Source organism: Apium graveolens, unplaced genomic scaffold (genome assembly GCF_009905375.1).
Source record: "Apium graveolens cultivar Ventura unplaced genomic scaffold, ASM990537v1 ctg2124, whole genome shotgun sequence".
Taxonomy (NCBI): domain Eukaryota; kingdom Viridiplantae; phylum Streptophyta; class Magnoliopsida; order Apiales; family Apiaceae; genus Apium; species Apium graveolens.
The window spans coordinates 73346-96071 of record NW_027417533.1 but is presented as its reverse complement, the minus strand read 5'-3'; the positions used below and the strand labels follow the sequence as shown (position 1 = coordinate 96071).

Below are 22726 nucleotides of genomic sequence, written 5' to 3'. Positions count from 1 at the left end.
CAAAGATTATTGACAAAATAGCTTTTGTCAATCACTTTGTTTGTGAGGCTATTTCTTTGATCATATGCCTTGAGTATGAATTACCATGAATACATATGAATCAATTGACCTGTTATGTCATGCACTCACAAATGGATTAACGGTTCTTGGTACCCAACTTATCAGTTTGGGTCCAGATGGATTAGAGATTTTATTATAAACATAGATACCAACAGCTGCAACCTTATCATGCTAATTCTTATCTTTGACTGACCATTTTCTCCATTTTAATACCCTTGACAGATTTGTCTCTAGGCTAGGGGAAAATAGTTCCAACCTTACATAAGGAGGACTAGCAGTCTTTGCCCTATTGTAATCCTAAACATGCTTTTTCTATAATTAATGACAGTACTAAGAGATGCATTCATGGCATAAAGAATAAGCAAGCATTGTATTAAGAATACATGGCATTCATTCAGAAACATTATACATAAGAATTAAGCAAGACAGGCATGATATGGAACAAACAGAATTAATAAATAAATCACTAATTCTATCTAGTCCAATCCTGTTGATGAATCTCATCTATCTATCTCAAACCAATTATAAATTAATACATCTTAACAAACAATTCAAATCAAAAGAATAAATCACATTATAATAGGATACATGAGATAAGCATAAACAAAGGTCTTATATGCTGGAAAAACATATATCTCACTAAAGCAATTAATCATGTTCAACAAATATTCAAACACATATTTAAGATCATCTAAGCAACATACACAAGTTAACATCAATCCTAGTTACCAGAAAAATAATCTAGTGAACTAGTTCAGCATTATCTATGTGTGATGCTATCATGCTTGTGCGAGTGTTACATATTTAAATAATATGATCTTATCATGCATTGAATATTGAAAATAAAATATTGCAGTGGTTCAAGAATTTGAAACCTGAGATATGTGAGTTGGACCATCTTCAGAGATTGCTATGAAAGCAAGATATTCATGATTCTCATCATCTGATACATCCCAACTCTTTCCCGTGCACCATAAGTTTTGACTGGCTGCTTCCCTAACAAAATATTCCACCTTTGTCTCAGCTCTTCAACTGAATCCCTACTCATCCTTGTTTGTCAAGCTTCTTGTTCTGTTGTAGCAAAACCCCTGATAGTTATTTGATACATATTCCTTGTCAAACCTGTAGCTATCTAATCTTGTTTATGTCCCAACCTCAGTCTTGTAATCACCCCTTGAACTGAATCTATAAGAATCTCTGCTTCTGAATAGATAGGCTTGATCCTTGGATATAGCTTATGTACTCCTTGTGAATCTGATGCGACTAAATTCCCTGACAAGTGAAACATTGCCATGACGTCTAGTCCCTCAAGTAATTCTACCTGAGCTTCCTTTGATTCAGCTATCAGTAACTCTTACATTCTATCTTGAGTTTCCAACCTTAATGCATGTAACTAAGATGTTTGTAAGTCCCTATTATTCTCTCTGACCTCCACAATTCCTATTCTCTCTGACCTCCACAATTCCTGCATGTATGATCTCATTGATTCCCGGATAAATATAGCATTGGTACAAACCACTGTGTGACTGTATAATCTGGAATCATAGAGTTGTCTTAAAATCTCCGAGAAAAATTGTACCCGTAGAAATTTCATTCATTCCCTGCGTCTGAAAACCAAGTGGTATCCTATGGAGTAAGCCTTTGAGGAAGATCCACAATTTTCGTCTGTAGGTCTTGAAATCAATTTCATTGGAGTAAGAAAACCATTATCTATAATTTCCGTGTTCGGAAATTTTCCGTCTGAATAGCACATGGTATTCGTTTTCTTCGAAAGATTAAAACCCACTTTAAAAGCCCGGAGGAATTCTGAGTCTACCAATCCTTGAGTATCCTTAATTAATATTTAAGAGAAATTTAAATTTCCAATATATTTAATTTTTTTAGAAAATAAATTAATCAAAAATAAATATTTACATAAAATCTAATTTTTTCAAGAATTTCGAATTTTCTTAAAAATTAAATAAAATGTAAATTATTATTTAAGAAAAAATTAAATTTAAGAAATTTAAATTTATTTAATTTTCTTAGAAAATAAATTAATCAAAAATAAATATTTACATAAAATCTAATTTTCAAGAATTTCGAGTTTTCTTAAAAATTAAATAAAATATAAATTATTATTTAAGAAAATTTTAAATTTAAAAAATTTAAATTTTACAGAAAAATAAATAAATCAGAAATATAAAATTATGGGTAACAAAAAAACAAAGCGGCTGTCTGGCGACTGATTAATCTGTATTGCGACCTCCTGTACCTAGGAGTGAACTGTGCGCCGTCTTTTACTTAAAAAAATAATTGTGCTGCGACTACCTCCTGTGGCGATCAAATCAACAGGTCGCAACAGAGTCTTCTGTGGCGAACCTGCTCTGTGGCGCTACAATATTGTCGCAGCAGAGAAGAAAACAACAACAAAAAAAGACTACATTGAAGTCATGTTGGCAGCTATTGTTTGTTCGCGCGAGTATGTCACGTGGATGCTATCTGCGCGCGTGAGTTCTACGTGTGGCGACTACACTACTCTCACTACTCTCAGCTGAAAACCGCGCGTGAGCTCCGGACAGCCTGGGCGCGCGTCTACAGCGCGTGAGTCGCACGCTGCGCATTTCTCACGCGTGCTAGCTTTCTGTATTTCCTACGTGTGCAATGCTGTTTTGTTTTCTTTCAGAAAAGGGCTGACATTTGATTACTTTGTTTGAACCAAGCAATTACACTAGGATGCAAAATAAACAAAACCAAACCATTTGCTTTCATTTGGCAGGTAATCAAAAATTGGCAGCAAAAATTGGATCCGGAAAACTGGTAGCAAAAATAAATACACCCGAAAGAAATAAAAATAATTTAAATTAAAAAATTTTATTTACTAAAATTTAGATAGTAAATTAATTTAGTTAAATTTATAAAATAAATTTATTTAAATTAAGTTCATAATAAACTTATTTAAATTAAATTTATAAAATAAATTTCTAAATCAAATTTATTAAATAAATTTAAGTACATGAAAAATTAATAAACTAAATTATTTTTAAGGATCCTGATTTGTGTATTAATCTGTCAGCTATGATACCAATTGTTAGGTCCCGAATTATCGTAGAAGGGGGGTTGAATACGATAATCACTAAATTAAAAATTCTTTCGAATCTTTAGCGGATAAAATATTTAGTGCTCGGTTAGTGGTTTCGTGTTCTTCAGAGGAATAGTGTTTGGAAAGATAAAAATGAGGAACACAAGATATTCGGGGAAATATATATTCGTATATAAATCCTCGAGGGTGTTGCTACACTCCGGTAAATAAATTAACCGGCTACAATTTAAGAACAAAAAAGTTCCTAACTACTATAAAGATTTACAAATCAAATTCTATACAATAATCTAACTTTTATTTGTACTACGATTTAATTACCGGGTAACGATTATAATGCCCCTAAGAATATACAAAAATTAAATCGGGTATTATAACGTTACTTCGGTGAGAAGTTAAACGGATATTCAAGTAGCTTGAACTCCTCTGTAAATCTCCGCTGCCATTTTCATTACTCTCTTGGGAGAGAAGATGAACATAAAATATTTCAGAATGAATGGCTGATTTTTCTTCTGCTGCAATTGTGTAGACTTTATCAATAAAATGTGTGGCTGAGAATTAGAGCTTCTGTGGCGACAGGAATATTCTTTTCTGTGGCGACAAGCTGTGTGGTGATAAGGAGTGCAGGAGGATCTTGCCTTAGTACATTTTACTGCATTCCTCTGTGACGACAAAGGGGTAGTTTTCTCTGTGGCGACAAGTGTAACACCCCCAGATCCGGGGTCGGGGATCCGGGTCGTCACGGTCTTTCTTTCCACAATATCACTTCACTTGATTAATAATAAATAACCTTATGCTGTGACCCCACACTAACACACACCACAACCCGTTATAGTCTCAGAGATGAAACTTAAATAAGTACAAGTCTTTGAATCCACAATTTAAAAGTTATTACAACCCAAAATGATTACTTGATAAATTTACAGTTAATTGCCATTATCTGCCACAAGTTATAATTATACATAATTGATTCTCAAAAGTAGATGGTCTGATCTACAATAGATCTACCTCTGCAGCTATAGCAGCTACAACATCAACGGGAAGACGCGGGACGCTTCCCACGCGCTTGCGCTGGGTCTGCTGGAGTCTGGCCATCTTTCCTAACTGTTGTTGTGTGATGAAAGAAGAAAGCAAGGGTGAGCAGCAAGCCCACCAAAATAATATGTATAATGATTTACAATATATGAGCCTACTCATAATACTCATGAAAGTCTTGGTCAAAAGAAATGAACCAAGTTTGATATCTTAATGCGATGAAGTCGCAAAATATTCAGTATATATACATATATACTTTTCAAAATATTGGAAGTCCTCTTCCATGCATAATATACACAAAGTCCCAGTGTATAACTGTATATAAAAAAAAATATCGTTGCAAGGTGATCTCATATATCTAACCTTGTCTCAACGTTTTTCTGAAAATCTTTGTCATTCATAAGACAATTATTAATTAGATATAAATTTAAAAGATGAGGTTACCAAATACCCCAATATACTTATATCTTTCCCAAATACTACTTGAACTACCACCGTTCAAGTTATAATTAGTTTCAAAAGTTCATCCCACTGATGAGACCACAAGATAAGACTTGAATAGATTCAATCTTTGAAATATTATTAAAGGAAATGAAGTTAGGATATACTTCATTAAGTTCTGATATATATATATATCCACATATACATCTTCTTTATACATTTCCTGAAAACCTCTGTCATGTAAAGTATGAACAGAGTTGCAATATCCAATAAATTTGGAAGGAAAAGAATTTTGGCATAAACCAGATATCTTGCTGATCAGGCAAAGATACCAATAAGTAACCTTTTCTACTAGTAGATGGATGAATCCCCCACCGGTCATCACCCTGGCCTTATAAGGACCTTGTGCTGGACCGCCACCCGGCCTCTTACGCGTTGATGGACTGCCACCCAGCCACTTACACAATTCATAGACCGTACCCCGGCCTGTCGCTTATGCCGACTCAATTAGATGGGCTTACTTCCCGAACATTGGGCAAGTAATCAATTCATTTACCAAAACTGCAACCTCGTTGCGAATATAAAATACACCACAGAGCCGGATTCCCCAGGTTTTGAGCGAGTATTTAAATCCCCTTAAAAAGGAAGATCTTAAATATAAAAATGAGTTTTGGGATCCGCTCTGACTTTAAAAATCATTTTGAAGACTCGAAAACACTTTATAGAGTGTTTGGAGTAAAGCTGATTTAATGAAGTAAATCAGTCCCCAGAATATTTAGAAAATGACTGAATATTATTATTTAAATAATATTCCCATAAAGAATAATCTTTATAAAAATAATTGAAGTAGAAGTATTAAAACTTATACTTGAAACGAGTATTAAATAACCAAAGATATACTTATATGAAGGTATTATCTTTATTTGAATAATCGAAAATAAGTTTGATTATTGACACCTTATTCTTTAATAAAATAAAGAATATACCTCAGCAAATAATCGGAGTCATAGATCCTCAAATGAATATTCAAATAATATTCATTAAATAATATAAACTGAGTCATAAGCCCTCGAATGAATATTCAAATAATATTCAATAAATAATATAAAAGAGTCATAAGCCCTCGAATGAATATTCAAATAATATTCAATAAATAATATAAAAGAGTCATAAGCCCTCGAATGAATATTCAAATAATATTCAGATAAATAAATAAAAGGAGTCATAAGTCCCCGAATGAATATTCAAAATAATATTCATTAATAAAGTAAAAGGAGTCATAAGTCCTCGAATGAATATTCAAAATAATATTCATTTAATAAAATAAAGTTAAAGTTATCGAATAAACCTTATTCGATTAATAGTTTTAAAAACTATATCCATATATATATATAAATAAATATATATATATAATATACTCGGGAACATCGACTCCCGGTTTAGAAATATGTTCACCTTTTATCCCCTATACTAAGGGTATACGCAACTACTTGCTTATTTCTAGCATAGGTATTATGCAACTATAAGCATTGAAATCAACAGATAGATAACCAGATTACGAAACAGACATGCATATATACCATATTAGCATGCTCCAATATATCGCAAAATTTGCTAATAACAATCATGCAATATCACAAGATAATGCATATACATATATTTACATCACAACAACAGTATAACTGGTAAAAAACTTGCCTGAGCGACTGGGGTTATGAATGGCTCGGGACGAGTCTGGTAACCTATAAACAACAAGTAAGTTGGAATTAAACCAAAGTCACTTGTAAATCTATACTTTAACTAACTTAGACTCTAACGCTTGTTTTGCGCTCACTGGTTCGCTTAAGTCACTCGGGTATCCTCGGCTCCACCATTTTTAATAATTTAACCTTTACGAGTTTTAAAGCGATTCCTTCGCGAGTGTCTTACCAACTGCCTAACACACTTACCATAAATGTTTCATACATTAATTAACCCTTTTTGGTCTTTAACCTATGTTTCAAAGTAAGGCGAGGGGAAAAGTTTCGTTCGCGAAACGCCGTTACTTGAAACGGTCGTTTCTCCTAAACCGTGCATCGGAATCGAACGAACTACATATCAAAACGAAGCTCGTAACATGAGCTATCTAAACATGGAAGTGGTCATATTCTAGCAGGGGGTTCTCGGGTCCTATTGTTATGAACAAAAGTAGTCTAAAGTAAATCGGACATTACGACGGCTATGTTTACGCGATTTCCCAATTTTAAACCAATTCAAAACAACCACAATTCAACCACATATCATTCATACAACCAACATCCATCCATACCATACTACAACAGCCCCAACAATTCAATATTTCCAATTCATACTTATTTCTCAATTATGAACTAAGAGTTTACTTAAGTTCATTAACTAATAACCAAGATTTCCAACTCCAAAAATATCACAAAATCAACCAATCTCTAAACACACAATAATCATGCCTCTCACCAACTAAACTACTCATAACAAGCTCTAAACATGATTACACACCCATTACACTAACCCATCATCTAAACATTAGGAAATCTAAACAACAAAACTTAAAACTAAGACCATGAAGAGTTATACCTTCCTTGAAGCTTTTAATCCATGAAAGGTCCTTGGAATGCCCATGGAAGCCTTAATCTAACCTCCTACAAGCTTGTTCTTTCAAAGAAATCAAGAACACAAAAATTAATTTCAAGAAAGTACTATTCACCATCTTCTTGAATGATTTATAGGAAATGCTAGGAAAGGATTTTGAAGCTAAGATTTCTAGGAAGTATGTAACTTAACTAGGAGAAGCTAGGATAATTACCTTGTAAAATGGCAAGTGGAGGAGCTTGGACTTCCCAATTCTTAAGAAAGAAGCCGAGAGCTTCATGAAGAAATGGAAGGTTTGGTGTTTTGTGATTGTTTTGCTTGGTTGGTTGCTTTTTGTCTTGTTTTTTTGGTTAATTCCCTTTGTAGCCTTGATTTGTGTGGTTAATATTCCACCACATTTCCTTCCCTCTTATGTCATGCTTGCATCATCCTCATGATGTCATCCTCCCCTCCTTGTCCTCTTCTCATTGGTTGGGTGACATAATCCTCTCTAATCCCTTTGATTAACTTCCTAATTGTTTGCCTAATGACCGCTGATCTGTTATACGGTTTGCTTAACTTTCGTTTTCGTTTATCGTTTGAGGGATCATACCCGGGATCTTATTACTTAGGTTCCCTTAACCTTTCTCAATACATTATATTCCTTTTTATGATCCTCTCTTATAATCCTTTAATTTAAATCCTTTTTATTCTGTTACCTTTTTCTCAATTCTTTCCGTATCTAGTGGATTTCCGGGAAAAATCAAAGTGTTCGGAAATTGGATTCTGACGATCTTTACATACACTTATATACCACATAGAGTACTAATAATATCCCAGAAGATCAATAACAGAACCCCTACGTAGTGTGGCATGAAAAGTTTTCTCATTCAGCAAAAACACTATTCATAAGGGTTTCAAAAATTTCCCAAAAATTGGGGTTATTACAACAAGTAGGGGAGGGAGTAGTTTTTCCTGTGGCGACATGTACAGTTACTAGTACATTAACATGTACTTAACCAAAAAAACATGTGCACGTTTTTTTATTGTTTTTGCTTTTTTTTGTTTTCTTTCTTTTCTTTTATTTTTCTTTTTTGTTTTTCCTTTCTTTTATTTTTCTTTTTTTTCTTTCTTTTTCTCTTTTCTTTTTTTTTGTTTCTTTTCTTATTTTCTTTTTCTCTTTTTCTTTTTAAGTCTAAATTGTAATTAAACTAATTTATAAAATAAACTTAAATATATCTTATATAAATAAACTAATTTAGATTTATAAAATAAACTTATTTAAAGTTTATAAGATAAATCATTTTAAGTTTATAAGATAAATTATATTAAAATCCATTAAATAATTTATTTAATTTAACAATTAAACTTAGAGTTTTGCCAGTCCCCTGAGTTGTTGAGCTGTATACCCCGCGCACCTCTTCTCGTACTTTAACTGTAACGCCCCCAAATCCGGGATCAGAGGATTTGGTCGTCACCATGAAACCTCAATCTAAATCAACTTGTTTAATCAATAATTAAATGTCAGTGGAAGATATTTATCATAAATGACCTCAACTAATCCAAGATCTTTTAAGGTTATCGTTCTAGAAACAAGAATTCCAAATTCCATCAATAAATTTTTCACTTTCTTTTAAAACTCTTTTCAATAAATTTCAATTCAAAACTAAACCCACTAGTATAACTTCGAAATGAAATATACTGGGCTCAAATATAATACACAACTATAATATAATATATTATAAACAACTTTACACAAAAGAACTTACATTAGTTCGCAAACCCTGGCTTAACCACCTTCCAAATTTTGCAGACATATAATTCATATATAAACCTATAATTCTTATGTTTTAACCATCAAGAAATCAGGTCTCTAAATGTCTCAAAACAGCCATCCAAAACATGACAGTTTCTTTGCAAATGTTGAATTTTCTGCACTTAAACTTTATTAACAAATTTAATCGACTCTTAGCAATTAATTAAACCCATAATCTCTATTAATCAAATCATCAAACACTTAACATGCAACCCATATAATCAATTAATCCGAAATAACCACAGGAAATTTATTCGAAATTTTTACAAATTTATCAAACTAATACAAACAAATTCCAAAGTAATTATCGAACTAATCAGTAATACAGCAACAGTCACAATATCACAACTATACACACACGCGTATAATCACGCAGCAAAAACAAGGCGGAACCGGAAAATACAAGGCGGCAACAGTACAACACTAACATCACACACAACACCCGATTGATATATACACACGTATACACATATATGTATACACGATTGAGAAATCAAGAATCGAACAAGACGGCGGTACCTGAGACACTGCAGCGGCTCACCGGAAAAAAAAACACAACGGCGGAAAGAACTCAGAGAAACAAGGAAGAAACGGGGAGGAGGGTGAGGGAAGATAACAGGGGAGGAGAAGAAAATCGCGAGAGAGAGAGAGATTGAGAGGGAACCCGAGAGAGACAAAGACGGTCCGAGAGATCGATTGTGAAGGAAAGAAGAACAGGGCCTGCTTGTTTCTGATTATAAAGCCCAGGGGCATTTTTGTCTTTTAGTAATTAAAAATTGAATTTTTACTTGTACACTTTAAATGCTGAAAATCCTGAAAACGAACTTGAAAAAAATAAACCTACTCTGTAATATTTCGTAATAGTTCAAATCTTATTTTTAAAATATAAAATTTAAAATTACCTTTCTTCCCATATTTTTAAAATAATTTTTGAATATACGGTTCATTTTATACGAATTTTACAAGATAATGCTCAAAAATAGAAATAAATCTCATAAAATCATTTTAAAATACTCCAATCTCAATATAAATTCAACTATTATTTTTAAAATGCCTCAAGGGGTATTCTAGAGATAATAAGACAAGTTTCACGTTTCAATCATATACCGATAATTTAATAAAAAAAATTAAAGGTCCACTAAACCCCATTTTTCACATAATAAATCATGAAAATATCTTAAAAAAACATTTTGACCACAATGTCACTCACATATGAATCAAATAACACATAATCACATCTATCAATTAATAAAATCTCATACTTACCAATTTCCTATTTAATCCTCTATTTATAATTCCTTTTGTGTAATCACTGATTACACTTTAAACCTTATACTAACTCGCCAAACTGGAATAATTTGTTTTTAGGTATTTACTCACTAATTCATGTAGATATCATAAAATTCAAATAACTCATATAATATTATTCACTTAACACATAAAAGAATAGTATTTATATACAATTCTTTTTTTTAATATTTTCACAATTCACCCGCTACGAGGGAGAATCTAGATAAAACTAAATATATTTTTGAAAACAGTAAAAGTAATTAAATACTCTCACAACAATGACAGAGATCGATACCACAATTATCAATTAACACATAAATCATTTAAAGACACGAATTCATCAAAGAGGAATAAAATATCCACAATTTTATTATTTCCCAATTGAAACAATCATATAAAATCATCCAGATATTAATAATATTAAATCCTAAAAATTCACGGGATATCACATTAACAGATAAACGTTCAATCCAAGTACGTTCCTAAACTTAACAATCCTTCTATAAATAATACCCAGATTCCTTTCACGAGCTGCTGACGCCTAGTGCAACTGGTCTGGTTCATAGACGACTAACCCCGATTCAGGTCTTCGTATTATAGCCTTGATTACATTGTTAAGCTTGCCTCAACTTTATTGCTTCGAACACTGACTGTCAATAAACAATTGTACTTTCACTGGAATCCTTTCTGGTACTCTAGACAACGTCTTCATTAACCTCTGTCTATACCCTGTCTTCAATTCTTCAGATTCCTATGCTTCGAACACTATCTACAATCAATGCCAATACACTGAAATCTTCCGGTAGCACTTGTATACTGGAACTTCAACCTTTCTGAAACCCTGAAAGACTTTAACCTTTGTTCTTCACTGAGGCATGATCATATTAACGAACTTCTTTCAGTGACCTGTAGACAGACTTCAGGCTTTCTTCTTGATAGGGATAAATAAATTATGATAGTATAATTAAATACTGCAAGGTGTGGGCTGCTAGGCCCAATAAAAAGATATATGATACTCAGACCAGAAAGGTTAAGCCTGATGGACCAGATCAGGCCTGATGGAATAAAGAAGGCCCAAAAGCCCTGATTATTAATTAATTTCGTAATTAGTTAATAAGGGAAAAATCAGCTATTGAGAAGAGTCCCGATAAGGATATAAATCCTTATAGATTAGCCTCAAGGGGACCTAAAAGGATAAGGAATCAGTTTCCTACTATCTAGGACTCCAAAGTCCATTCTAATTATGAGACTTGCCCACCAAGTCTCCTATACCAAGTCCAATTCAAGGACTCCCAACATCTATATAAGGGGCCTCATCCCACAAATCAGAACTATGTTTTTTGGCTTGATTCTCTAATTCACAGAGATACGTAGGCATCTCGTAAAGGCAGAATTAAGCTACGATACACGAGAGCAGCCATTAAAGGCCTTGAGCTCCCGAATCTTAGTAATAAATACAACAAATAATAACCTTAGCTTTTTATCCATAACATTGGGCGCCGTCTGTGGGAAGCACAACAACAACCATGGCGAGAACACGGAGAACAATTAGAGCTCTAGAGGAAGGAACACCATCAGAGACAACCCAGGTGATTTCGTCAACCGTGGAGGTTCCTCCCCATTCGACTTATGCATCTACTCAGGGGGAAGCCCAGAGAGGGGCAACTCAACCTCAGCCACAAGGGACAACTCCCCCGACTATTCAAGGTACGAATCCTCAAGTTCAACAAGTACATATACCTGTGAATTCTCGACCCGTCGGGTATGAATATTCAACTATTGTTACTACTAACCCCCCTTATGGGATGCCCCTTCACCCTGAGGTTGGAGGAAGCGGATATGCTGGGCGAAGCGAAGCACGAGGGCAGTCGCCCCCTATATACGAGGTTTGGGTCCTATCCCTGAGGATCGGGAATTTTCTGGTCCTTACACTGAGAGAGACTCTGAATCTTCGGATGATGAAGTGGCCACGAGAAGGAGGCGTCCTGGAAAAGAGCCAATGGCCGATGGAAGGCAACGCCCCCAAAGCACCCCAGGGGCGAATCCCCAAGAAGTGCAGGAAAGGATCAGGGCTCATGAGGCTGAAATCCAAAGGCTGAGGCGTGATTTGGAGGCTCACCAGGCCACCAGACCCCAGATACCTCCTAGGGGGAGAAATTCTCCTCCTGTCATAGACCTGGATGGTCCGGTAAGAAGAAGGGTTGCTGTCCCAAGAACTGATCCAAGCAATCTCCTTCCCCTTGGAGATCCTGATGATCCAACTCCACCCTTCACAGAAGAGATAATGAATGCCCATATCTCAAGGAAATTCAAGATGCCCACTATCAAAGCCTATGATGGCACGGGAGACCCCGCTAATCATGTTAGGACATTCTCTAATGCACTGCTACTGCAACCCGTGAATGATGCTATAAAGTGTCGGGCCTTCCCTCAAACCCTGTCGGGTATGGCTCAAAGATGGTACAGTCGCCTGCCCCCAAATTCTATCGGATCGTTCAGAGAATTAAGTCAGGCTTTTATTAAGCAATTCATCAGTGGAAGAGTCCATGAGAAAAGTTCAGCATCTCTTATGAGTCTTGTGCAGGGAGCTAAGGAATCCTTGAGAGATTACCTGAATCGTTTTACAAAGGAGGCTTTAAAAGTCCCAGACCTTGATGATAAGGTAGCCATGATAGCACTGCAACAAGGAACTAGGGATGAGTTTTTCAAGATGTCCTTGGCCAAACGTCCCCCTGAAAACATGTTGCAACTCCAAGAGAGGGCAGGGAAGTATATCAAGGTTGACGAAAGCATGAGGAAGACCGTAGTAAGTAATGAGCCCACTGGAGGCAAGAAGCGAAAAACTGATCTGGAGTATATCGCTAAGGACAAATATCCTAGAACCGAACAAAACCCTGATTCAACCCCCAAGAAGGGAGGACTTGGGCAAAAGTTCACTGAATACGCTAAGCTGAGTGCTCCTAGAAGTCAGATTTTGATGGAGATTGAGAAAGATAGAGATATTCGCTGGCCTAAGCCCTTGAAGGCTGATCCCGCTAAGCTAGATAAGAGCAAGTATTGCAGGTTTCACAAGGATGTTGGCCATGACACCGATGAGTGTAGGCAATTGAAAGATGAAATTGAGTTTTTGATTCGAAAAGGAAGGTTGAACAAGTATACTGGAGATGGAGGGGACAGAAACAATAATGGAAGGAAGAACTTTGAAGATCGTAGGAGGGACCAAGACGATCAGGGGCGGAATCCCCAACCTAGAGGGCCGGTTATAAATGCAATTTTTGAAGGACCACGACGCTCTCGAGGACCTGCGATAAACACGATCTTTGGAGGTCCAACTGCTGCTGGATTGTCCAAAAATTCCAGAAAGGCATACACCAGGGAGGTTATGCATATTGTTGGCGAAGCCCCGAAGAGGGCCAGGACAGAAGTAACATTGGCTTTTGATGATTCCGACCTAGAGGGTGTGAAGTTTCCCCATGACGACCCGCTCGTCATAACACCGATAATAAGAAATAGCCCGGTTAAGAGGGTCCTTGTGGATAATGGTGCTTCTGTGGATATCTTGCTCCACGACACCTTACTAAGGATGGGGTATAACGACTCCCAGTTGACACCAACCGACATGCCGATATATGGATTTGCTGGAGTAGAATGTCCTGTGGAAGGGATAATCAAATTGCCGACCACCATAGGTACGGAGCCAAGGCAAGCAATGCAGATGCTGGATTTCGTGGTGGTAAAGGCTAGTTCAACTTATAATGCTATTATGGGGAGAACAGGGATACATGCCTTCAAGGCAGTCCCCTCTTCCTACCATTCAGTCATGAAGTTTCCCACCCGAAACGGGATTGGAGAAGAGAGAGGAGATCAAAAAATGGCTAGAAGCTGTTATGTGGCCTCTTTGAGGGCAGATGGAGTCAAGGGGCAGGTTCTTCCTATTGAAGATATGGATGTTCGAGAAAATGATGAGAATAGAGGAAGGTCAGCAGAAGAATTGGTTTCGGTTCCTTTAGACCCCGAGAATCCTGAGAGGATGACTTTCATTGGAGCCACATTAGAGGAGCCCCTTAGAGGGAAGTTAGTGAAATTTTTGCAAGAAAATAGTGATGTGTTTGCATGGTCAGCAGCTGATATGCCAGGCATAGACCCGGAGTTAATTACTCACAAGCTAAACGTGGATCCAAGCCGGAAGACAGTGAAACAAAAGAAAAGAATTTTTGCCCCGGAAAGATAAGAGGCTATAAAACAGGAAGTAGAAAAGCTCTTAGAGGCTGGTTTCATTGAGGAGATTCAATTTCCGGAGTGGTTAGCAAACCCTGTAATGGTGAAGAAGGCTAATGGAAAGTGGAGGATGTGTATAGACTTCACTGATCTGAATGATGCATGCCCCAAAGACTGTTTTCCGCTGCCTAGAATTGATACTTTGATTGATGCCACTGCTGGACATGAGATGTTGAGTTTCATGGATGGATTTAGCGGATACAACCAGATTAAAATGCATAAGGATGATATTCCAAAGGTATCATTTATCACTGACTTTGGTGTTTATTGTTATCTTGTTATGGCGTTTGGTCTCAAGAATGCAGGAGCCGCCTATCAAAGGTTGGTGAATAAAATTTTTAAGGATCTTATTGGAAAGACTATGGAAGTCTATGTTGATGACATGCTAGTCAAGAGTCTAGTAAAGACTGATCATATAACCCATTTGAGGGAAGCTTTTGAGGTCCTAAGGTACCACAAGATGATGTTGAATCCTACGAAGTGTGCTTTCGGAGTAGGATCTGGAAAATTCTTGGGATTGATGGTCTCAAAGAGGGGAATTGAGGCTAACCCCGATAAAATAAAGGCAATCCTGGATATGGAACCACCAAAAACTGTCAAGGATGTTCAGAAGCTCACAGGAAGGGTTGCGGCACTAGGACGATTCATCTCCAAGTCAGGAGACAAGTGCTTGACATTCTTCAAATCACTAAAGAACATCAAAGACTTTGTATGGAGTGAGGAAAACCAGAAGGCATTTGAAGAATTAAAGAAGTATATGGCCCAGGCCCCGTTGTTGCTAAGCCAGTTCTGAGTGAAGTTTTATTTTTGTACTTGGCTGTTTCAGAGAGCGCCTTGAGCGCGGTGTTGGTTAAGGAGGAATTGAAAGTCCAGAAACCCGTTTACTATGTCAGCAAAATTTTGCATGGTGCTGAGTTGAATTATTCAGCTATTGAGAAATTCGCTTTAGCCTTGGTAATGGCTTCGAGAAAACTGCGTCCTTATTTTCAGGCTCACCAGATTGAGGTGCTAACAAATCAGCCCCTGAGAAATATCATTCACAGTCCCAAGGCAAGTGGGAGATTGATTAAGTGGGCAATAGAGCTGGGAGAGTTCGATCTCAAGTATAAGCCACGTACGGCAATAAAAGCCCAGGCACTAGCTGACTTCGTGGTGGAATGTATCATACCCAACCAAGAAGCCGGAGGGCAGGAAGATGCCGTACATCAAGACAAGAAAGTCGATGATGGGGGCAAAGAGAAGGATGATAAAGAATATTGGGTTCTCTATTTTGATGGGGCATCAAAAATAAACTCCAGTGGAGCAGGATTGGTTTTACAAAGCCCTGATGGGTTCTTAATTGAGTATGCTATGAAGCTAGACTTTCCAACCACAAATAATGAGGCAGAGTATGAAGCCCTGATAGCTGGCCTTGGTCTAGCTGGGACACTTAGAGTTAAAAACTTAAAGGTCCGTGGAGACTCGAAGCTGATCATATCCCAGGTAAAGGGAGAATTTGAGGCAAGGGATGATACGATGGCTAAGTATGTCCGCCTAGTAAGGGCTGTGATGACCCAATTTAATGAATGTCATGTTGAACACATTCCAAGGGAAGAAAATGTTAAGGCAAATGCGCTATCAAAGTTCGCTTCGTCTGAGATTGAAGAAAGTTCAGGAAGTGTGTACTTCCGTGTTTTGAAGACACGAAGCATAGATGTTAAGCTAGTGGCTCCCATAGGCTTGGGGACGTCATGGATTGATCCCATCAAGGCTCATATTCAGACCGGTTGGTTACCAAGCGATGCAACTGAAGCACGGAAGTTAACTGTTCGGGCACTAAGGTACTCTTTGATAGATGGGATTCTTTACAAAAGATCTTTCGTGGTTCCCTACTTGAGGTGTCTCAGGCCCGATGAGGCACGCTTGGCTCTTGAAGAAGTGCATGAAGGTATTTGTGGACAACACTTGGGGGGCAGGGCCTTGGCTCATAAGATAACTCGTTTAGGTTTTTATTGGCCAGAAATGATGGCTGATGCCAAAGAATACATGAAGAAATGTGACCCTGTCAGAAGCATGCACCTGTTGTTAGACAACCCCCCGAGATGCTGACCTCTATCAACTCGCCCATTCCTTTTGCTATGTGGGGAATGGATATTTTGGGGCCTTTTCCCATGGCCACAGCACAAAGGAAATTTCTGATTGTAGCCATTGATTATTTCACCAAGTGGATCGAAGCCAAACCCTTGGCCAAGATCACAACTAAGCAGGTTGCACAATTCCTGTGGGAAAATATTATGTGCCGATATGGAATTCCCCGTATCCTCGTCACTGACAATGGAACACAATTCAACAATGAGGAATTCAAGAAGTATTGTGAAGAAAATGAAATTGAGTTACGATTCACCTCTGTGGCTCACCCGCAAGCCAATGGGCAAGCAGAGGTAGCAAATCGGATAATCCTGGATGGACTAAAGAAGAGGATCGAGAAGTCAAGAAATAATTGGGTGGATGAAATACTTCCAATATTATGGGCCTACAGGACTACCTGTAGAGTCACGACAGGAGCAACTCCCTTCATGTTGGCATATGGGGCTTAAGCAGTAGTTCCAGTAGAGATATCACATTCCTCTCCAAGGATTCAGGCTTTCAATGAGGAAGAAAATGAGGAAGGGCAGAGGTTAGCCCTGGATTTAATCGATGAAGTGCGAGATAAAGCACATGCAAAGATAGTAGAATATCAGAAAAAGGCTTCATTCTACTACAACCTAAGGGTTAAAGAGAGGTTTTTTAAACAAGGTGATCTAGTCTTGAGAAAAATAGAGGCTTCTGGTGTCGGACAGAAAGGAAAGCTTGCCCCGAATTGGGAAGGGCCGTATAGAGTCAAGAGCGTTCAGGGTAGAGGAACCTACAAGCTGGAAACTATGGATGGTTTTGAAGTCCCGAGGACCTAGCACGCAAAAAACTTGAAGGTTTACTACGTATAAGATAGGCGAAGTACGATTCTCACTTGTCATTGTGACAAGTAGGTTTAAAAGCACCTCGAAGCTTTGCTTGCGTAGGATTTTATATTCCAGTAGAATTTACATTGTCTAGTTATTGTTGATTAGGGTCGAACCCATGCTGTGTAAGGTTTTGGAAAACCAGACTTCATATTAAAGAGTTTGAAATTATTTCAATCTAAGGATGTTTAAAGTTCAAATGCGTATTAAGATTGTAAAGTTAAAATAGAAAGAGGCAAGAAAAGCAACATATGAAATATAACCCCGGAGGGTAACAAGTTCTGATATGAATGAAGTTCAAAAAGAAGATATACAAAAAAAACTTAGGCCTTGGAAGGCTGAGATTCCTCGGAACCACTATCCGAAGTCTCATCGGATGTCTAAGTCGTTCCTTCGGACGTCTCGGTCGTCCCCTCCGAAGTCCCTGTAGAGGTTCCCTCTGCGGGAGATGTTGGCTGTTGAGGCGCTGCTCTTAGAGGCTCTTTCACCCTGGCCTTCTTAGCGACAGGCTCAAGCTCCTCTTCGGAAGAATCTTCCTCTTCTCCATCCTTGATCATATCAGCAAGCTTCTCAGTAACACCTCCAAGCTCTGGAACTCGCACAGGGCAAGGAAAGGAGGACTGCTCGAGGACCTCTGGAAAATCATCCTGGATGGCCTCCACAGCAGCGTCCCAGCCCTCTTTGTAGCTAACTGGGTGAAGAAGGGCATCATGCTCCACCATCAAGTCTTTGAATTCCTGGGTGTCCATCCAGCCATCAAAAGCTTTGTCCTTCTGCGCCTTCAGAATGACATTTTCTGCCCGGGCCGTTTCCAGGTCAGAAGTGGAAGAGGCCGGTTGAGCTTCAAGGGCCTCTATTTTTTGGTTGGCCTCCTCCAACTTTTTGTTGGCATCTTCCAGGCCAACCTTCCAAGCCTTAGCTTGGTGAATTGCCCCTTGGAAATGGGCGTTAGCCTGTAAGAGAAACAGCAGAAGTTTAGAAAAGAAACATGGAAAGATAAGTATGAAGGGCATAGGTAAAGGACGTACCGTCGCCAGAGCCTGGGCTCCAAATAGCTCATTCCCCTCTAAGTCCTGTTGAAGGACAAAATCTTGATAGTCCACCGGGGAGATGGAATGCTTAGACCATTCCTTGGACAGCGCCGTGCTGCCCACGATTGAGTCCTTGCCCCGGATCCCCCAGGCAGGTTGAAAATAGGCCCCTGGCCTCTGCTTGGTACGCAAAACTTGGCTGGGGCCTTCCTCGTTTGGCTCCATTGACTGAAGGAGGAACTCAGGGAAGCGATCACCAAGTTGAGGGTCTTTAAAGACCTTCCCAGCCCTCTTCATCCTGGTTGTCTCCAGGTCCTTAGGCTTAGTAGCCTCCTCAATCTTCTCAGCCACTGCAACAAACGAAGTCAGTTGAAGATCAATGGAATAAAAAATGAAGGAAATAAAGGAGGTAAGAAAGGGAACTTACTTTTCTTATGAACGGGCGAGAGGCCGCGTTCTACCAAGACGGTCTCCCGGATAAGATCCCAAGAATGGGAAGTACCGTTGTCTTGTGTAAGGAGGTTGAAAGCTCTAGCCTCCTCCTCAGACAAAGTTATATCATTTGGGCTCCCGTCCATGGCCAGCCCAAAGGATGATCGAAACAGGGAGCCCCAATCTCCACCTTCCCAAACAATGAACAAGAAATCTTTCTTCCACCCCAGGTTGTTGTCAGGGATGGACTTCCCATTCACGATATGGGGGATAGTGGGGCGCTGATTTATAGAAACCCAACCCGGACTTTTGTCAGGGCTATTCTTGAACTGAAAAATCTTTCTGAAGACAGCAACAGATGTGGGGACATTGTGCTTGGCGCATTGTGACAGATAGCACATAATCAGCCTCCAAAAATTAGGGGGAAGTTGGCAAGGGCTGATGCCCACATCAGCCAGTAGCAAAGGAATGAATGGATGAACAGGGAGTCTGATACCTGCCCTTAGAGTATCCCTATAGACGCATAGCGCGTCCTTCTTCCACTGACAGGCCCTGTCGGCCGGACCTGCAAGAACCAGCTTAAAAGGTTCCTTGATTCTGAAGCAGCTGCTCAACTTTTCCAGCTCCTTGGGGTCTCGCAAGGCACTGATATGATCGTGCGCGTCCAGATGCGCATCAGTCGGGTACTCGTCCCCTCGAGTGTTTATCATATCGATTAAAGAAGTGTACCTCAATCGGATAGGGAACTCGTTGGACTTTTTAGCCACGTTCATCTTGGCCAAGCGAGTCATTTTTTTGTCAGCCATCTAAAAAAAAAAAAAAGGGGCACGTAAACAGGCTATCTTAAAACGGCACACAATGGAAAAATAGATACGAAAAGCAAAGGGAGGAATTTTACCTGAAGAAGCACTCCTGAAAAAGGCTTTGAGCTCGGACTTGCTGTTATTGCTCTGAGAATCTTAGCAGGAGGAGAAAGAAGAAAACTTAGAAATGAGAAAGTGAGGAGCAGTAGCCTTTCCTCATTCCTTTATATAAGAGGAAAAAGAAGTTGAAGGGACGAAAGCCCATTAAGGACAAAGGCCCATAGGAAAAAGCCCAGAAAAAAGGAATATTCCAGAATATTCCTAGGAATTCTAGAGCATTCTAAACAGGGTGTATTAAGCCCAGATCAATAAAGAGGCCCAGTAATATTTGGTAAAGCCCAATAAAAGAGGCCCAATAAGATTTGAAAAAGCCCAATAAAAGAGGCCCAATAAAATTTGAAAAAGCCCAAATAAAAAAGGCCCAGTAAGATTTGGAAAAGCCCAATAATAGAGGCTCAGTAAAATTTAATAAGGCCCAATAAAAAAGGCCAGGCCCAAATCCAATTAGGATTTGGAAAATACAATACCCTAAATTAAAGCTAAATGAAGAAGGCTAGTGGAAGACCAGAAACCAGGTCGAAATCCAGGTCGTGAATCCTGCCCGAAATCTTTCGAGCAGACACCCGAAAATAACGGATAAAAAAGACCAGAATCCAGGTTGAATTCCAGGTCGTGAATCCTGCCCGAAATCTTTCGAGCAGACACCCGAAAATAGCTGGAATAACGGGACTGAATTGAGGTCGAAGCTTCGACCAGGAATGAGGTCGAATAAACCAAGCATCTTTCAAAAATGGGGATTAAAAACCCAGGTCGAAGTTCGATTAGGATCTTGGTCGAATTTCAGGTCGTGGATCCTAGTCGAAATCCTTCGACCAGGAAGCAAGAAAACCAAAGAATTTTCGAACAGGATTCAGGTCGAAATGTCGACTAGAATCCTAGTCGATAGGCTCATGACAAAAAGCTAAAAAAGAAAGGTAGGGGAATTTTCGACCTAGATCCAGGTCGAATTTTCGACTAGGATCCTGGTCGAATTCCAGGTCCTAGATCCAGGTCGAAATTTCGACTAGGATCCTGGTCGAATTCCAGGTCGTGGATCCTAGTCGAATTCCTTCGACCAGGATGGCAAGGCTGGCCCCTATTTCGAATAGGATCCAGGTCGAAATTTTGACTAGGATCCTGGTCGAAAAAGGGCTGGAAATATGAAAAATTCAGAAAATTAAGGGAAAAATCCAAAAATTAAGGAAAAATCCCAGAAAATTAGGGAAAAATCCAGAAATTAAAGGAAAAATCCCAGAAAATTAGGAAAAAATCCAGAAATTAAGGAAAAATTCAGAAATTAAGGGAAAAATCCAGAAAATTAGGGAAAAATCCCGGAAATTATGGAAAAATCCCGGAAATAAGGGAAAAATTCCTGGAAATTAAGATAATTCCTGAATAAAAAGGAAAATTCATTGTAAATGTGTAGGTCGCTCCACACTTTACGTGAAAACGAAACCCTGTAAGGGAATAAACAGACTTAACTTCTGCGAAACCTAATCAATGTTTCCCAAAAGTCGGGGGGCAAATGATAGGGATAAATAAATTATGATAGTATAATTAAATACTGCAAGGTATGGGCTGCTAGGCCCAATAAAAAGATATATGATACTCAGACCAGAAAGGTTAAGCCTGATGGACCAGATCAGGCCTGATGGAATAAAGAAGGCCCAAAAGCCCTGATTATTAATTAATTTCGTAATTAGTTAATAAGGGAAAAATCAGCTATTGAGAAGAGTCCCGATAAGGATATAAATCCTTATAGATTAGCCTCAAGGGGACCTAAAAGGATAAGGAATCAGTTTCCTACTATCTAGGACTCCAAAGTCCATTCTAATTATGAGACTTGCCCACCAAGTCTCCTATACCAAGTCCAATTCAAGGACTCCCAACATCTATATAAGGGGCCTCACCCCACAAATCAGAACTACATTTTTTGGCTTGATTCTCTAATTCACAGAGATACGTAGGCATCTCGTAAAGGCAGAATTAAGCTACGATACACGAGAGCAGCCATTAAAGGCCTTGAGCTCCCGAATCTTAGTAATAAATACAGCAAATAATAACCTTAGCTTTTTATCCATAACACTTCTAATCTTTTGATTCTTCGTATTTGCCTTGTCTTCATTCATCCTGATTTCTTATGTAGACGTAGTATTATTAACCTGTCATGTTCTAGTGTTGTTATCGTGTTGAGTTATCACGTAACTGTTCATACAGCAACGCAGTCTCACCAACACTCTTTTTATCAAATCAGCAACTTCGTTGAGACAAAAATACACCACGAAGCCGGATCCCTCAAATTTTGAGCGAGTATTTAAATCCTCTTCAAAAGGAAGATCTTAAATTAAAAAAGAGTTTTGGGATCCGCTCTAAATTTTAAAATCATTTTGAAGATCTGAAAACATTTTTGAAAATGTTTGAGGTAAAGATGATTTAATAAAATAAATTAGTTTCAAAATATTACAAGATATCTGAATATTATTCCTTAAATAATATTCCAATAAAGAACAGCTTTTATATAAATAAATGAAGTAAAATTTTTAAAACTAATACTTGAAACAAATAATAATTAGCAAAAGATATACTTATACGAGAGTAAAATCTTTATTTGTAATCGAAAATAGTGTTTGATTATTATTTAAAAATATCGAATATACATTATTCGATTAATAGTTATAGAAACCTATATATATAATATACTCGGGAACATCATCTCCCGGTTTAGAAAGATGTTCAACTTTGGGTCCCCTATACTAAAGGTATACGCAATTACTGCATATCTCTAGCATAGGTATTAT

The 22726-nt window shown here is 38.1% G+C and overlaps 1 long non-coding RNA gene across 1 annotated transcript; it reads right to left on the bottom strand.

Annotated features, from left to right (window-relative positions):
* Positions 1 to 6313: 6313 nt before the first annotated feature.
* Positions 6314 to 7500, bottom strand: LOC141700316 (uncharacterized). Its single transcript, XR_012566287.1, has 3 exons — positions 7437 to 7500; positions 7208 to 7285; positions 6314 to 6357 (listed from the first exon to the last, which is right to left on the bottom strand). It is a non-coding gene; the product is annotated as an uncharacterized LOC141700316 (long non-coding RNA).
* Between the last annotated feature and the right edge of the window lie 15226 nt (positions 7501 to 22726).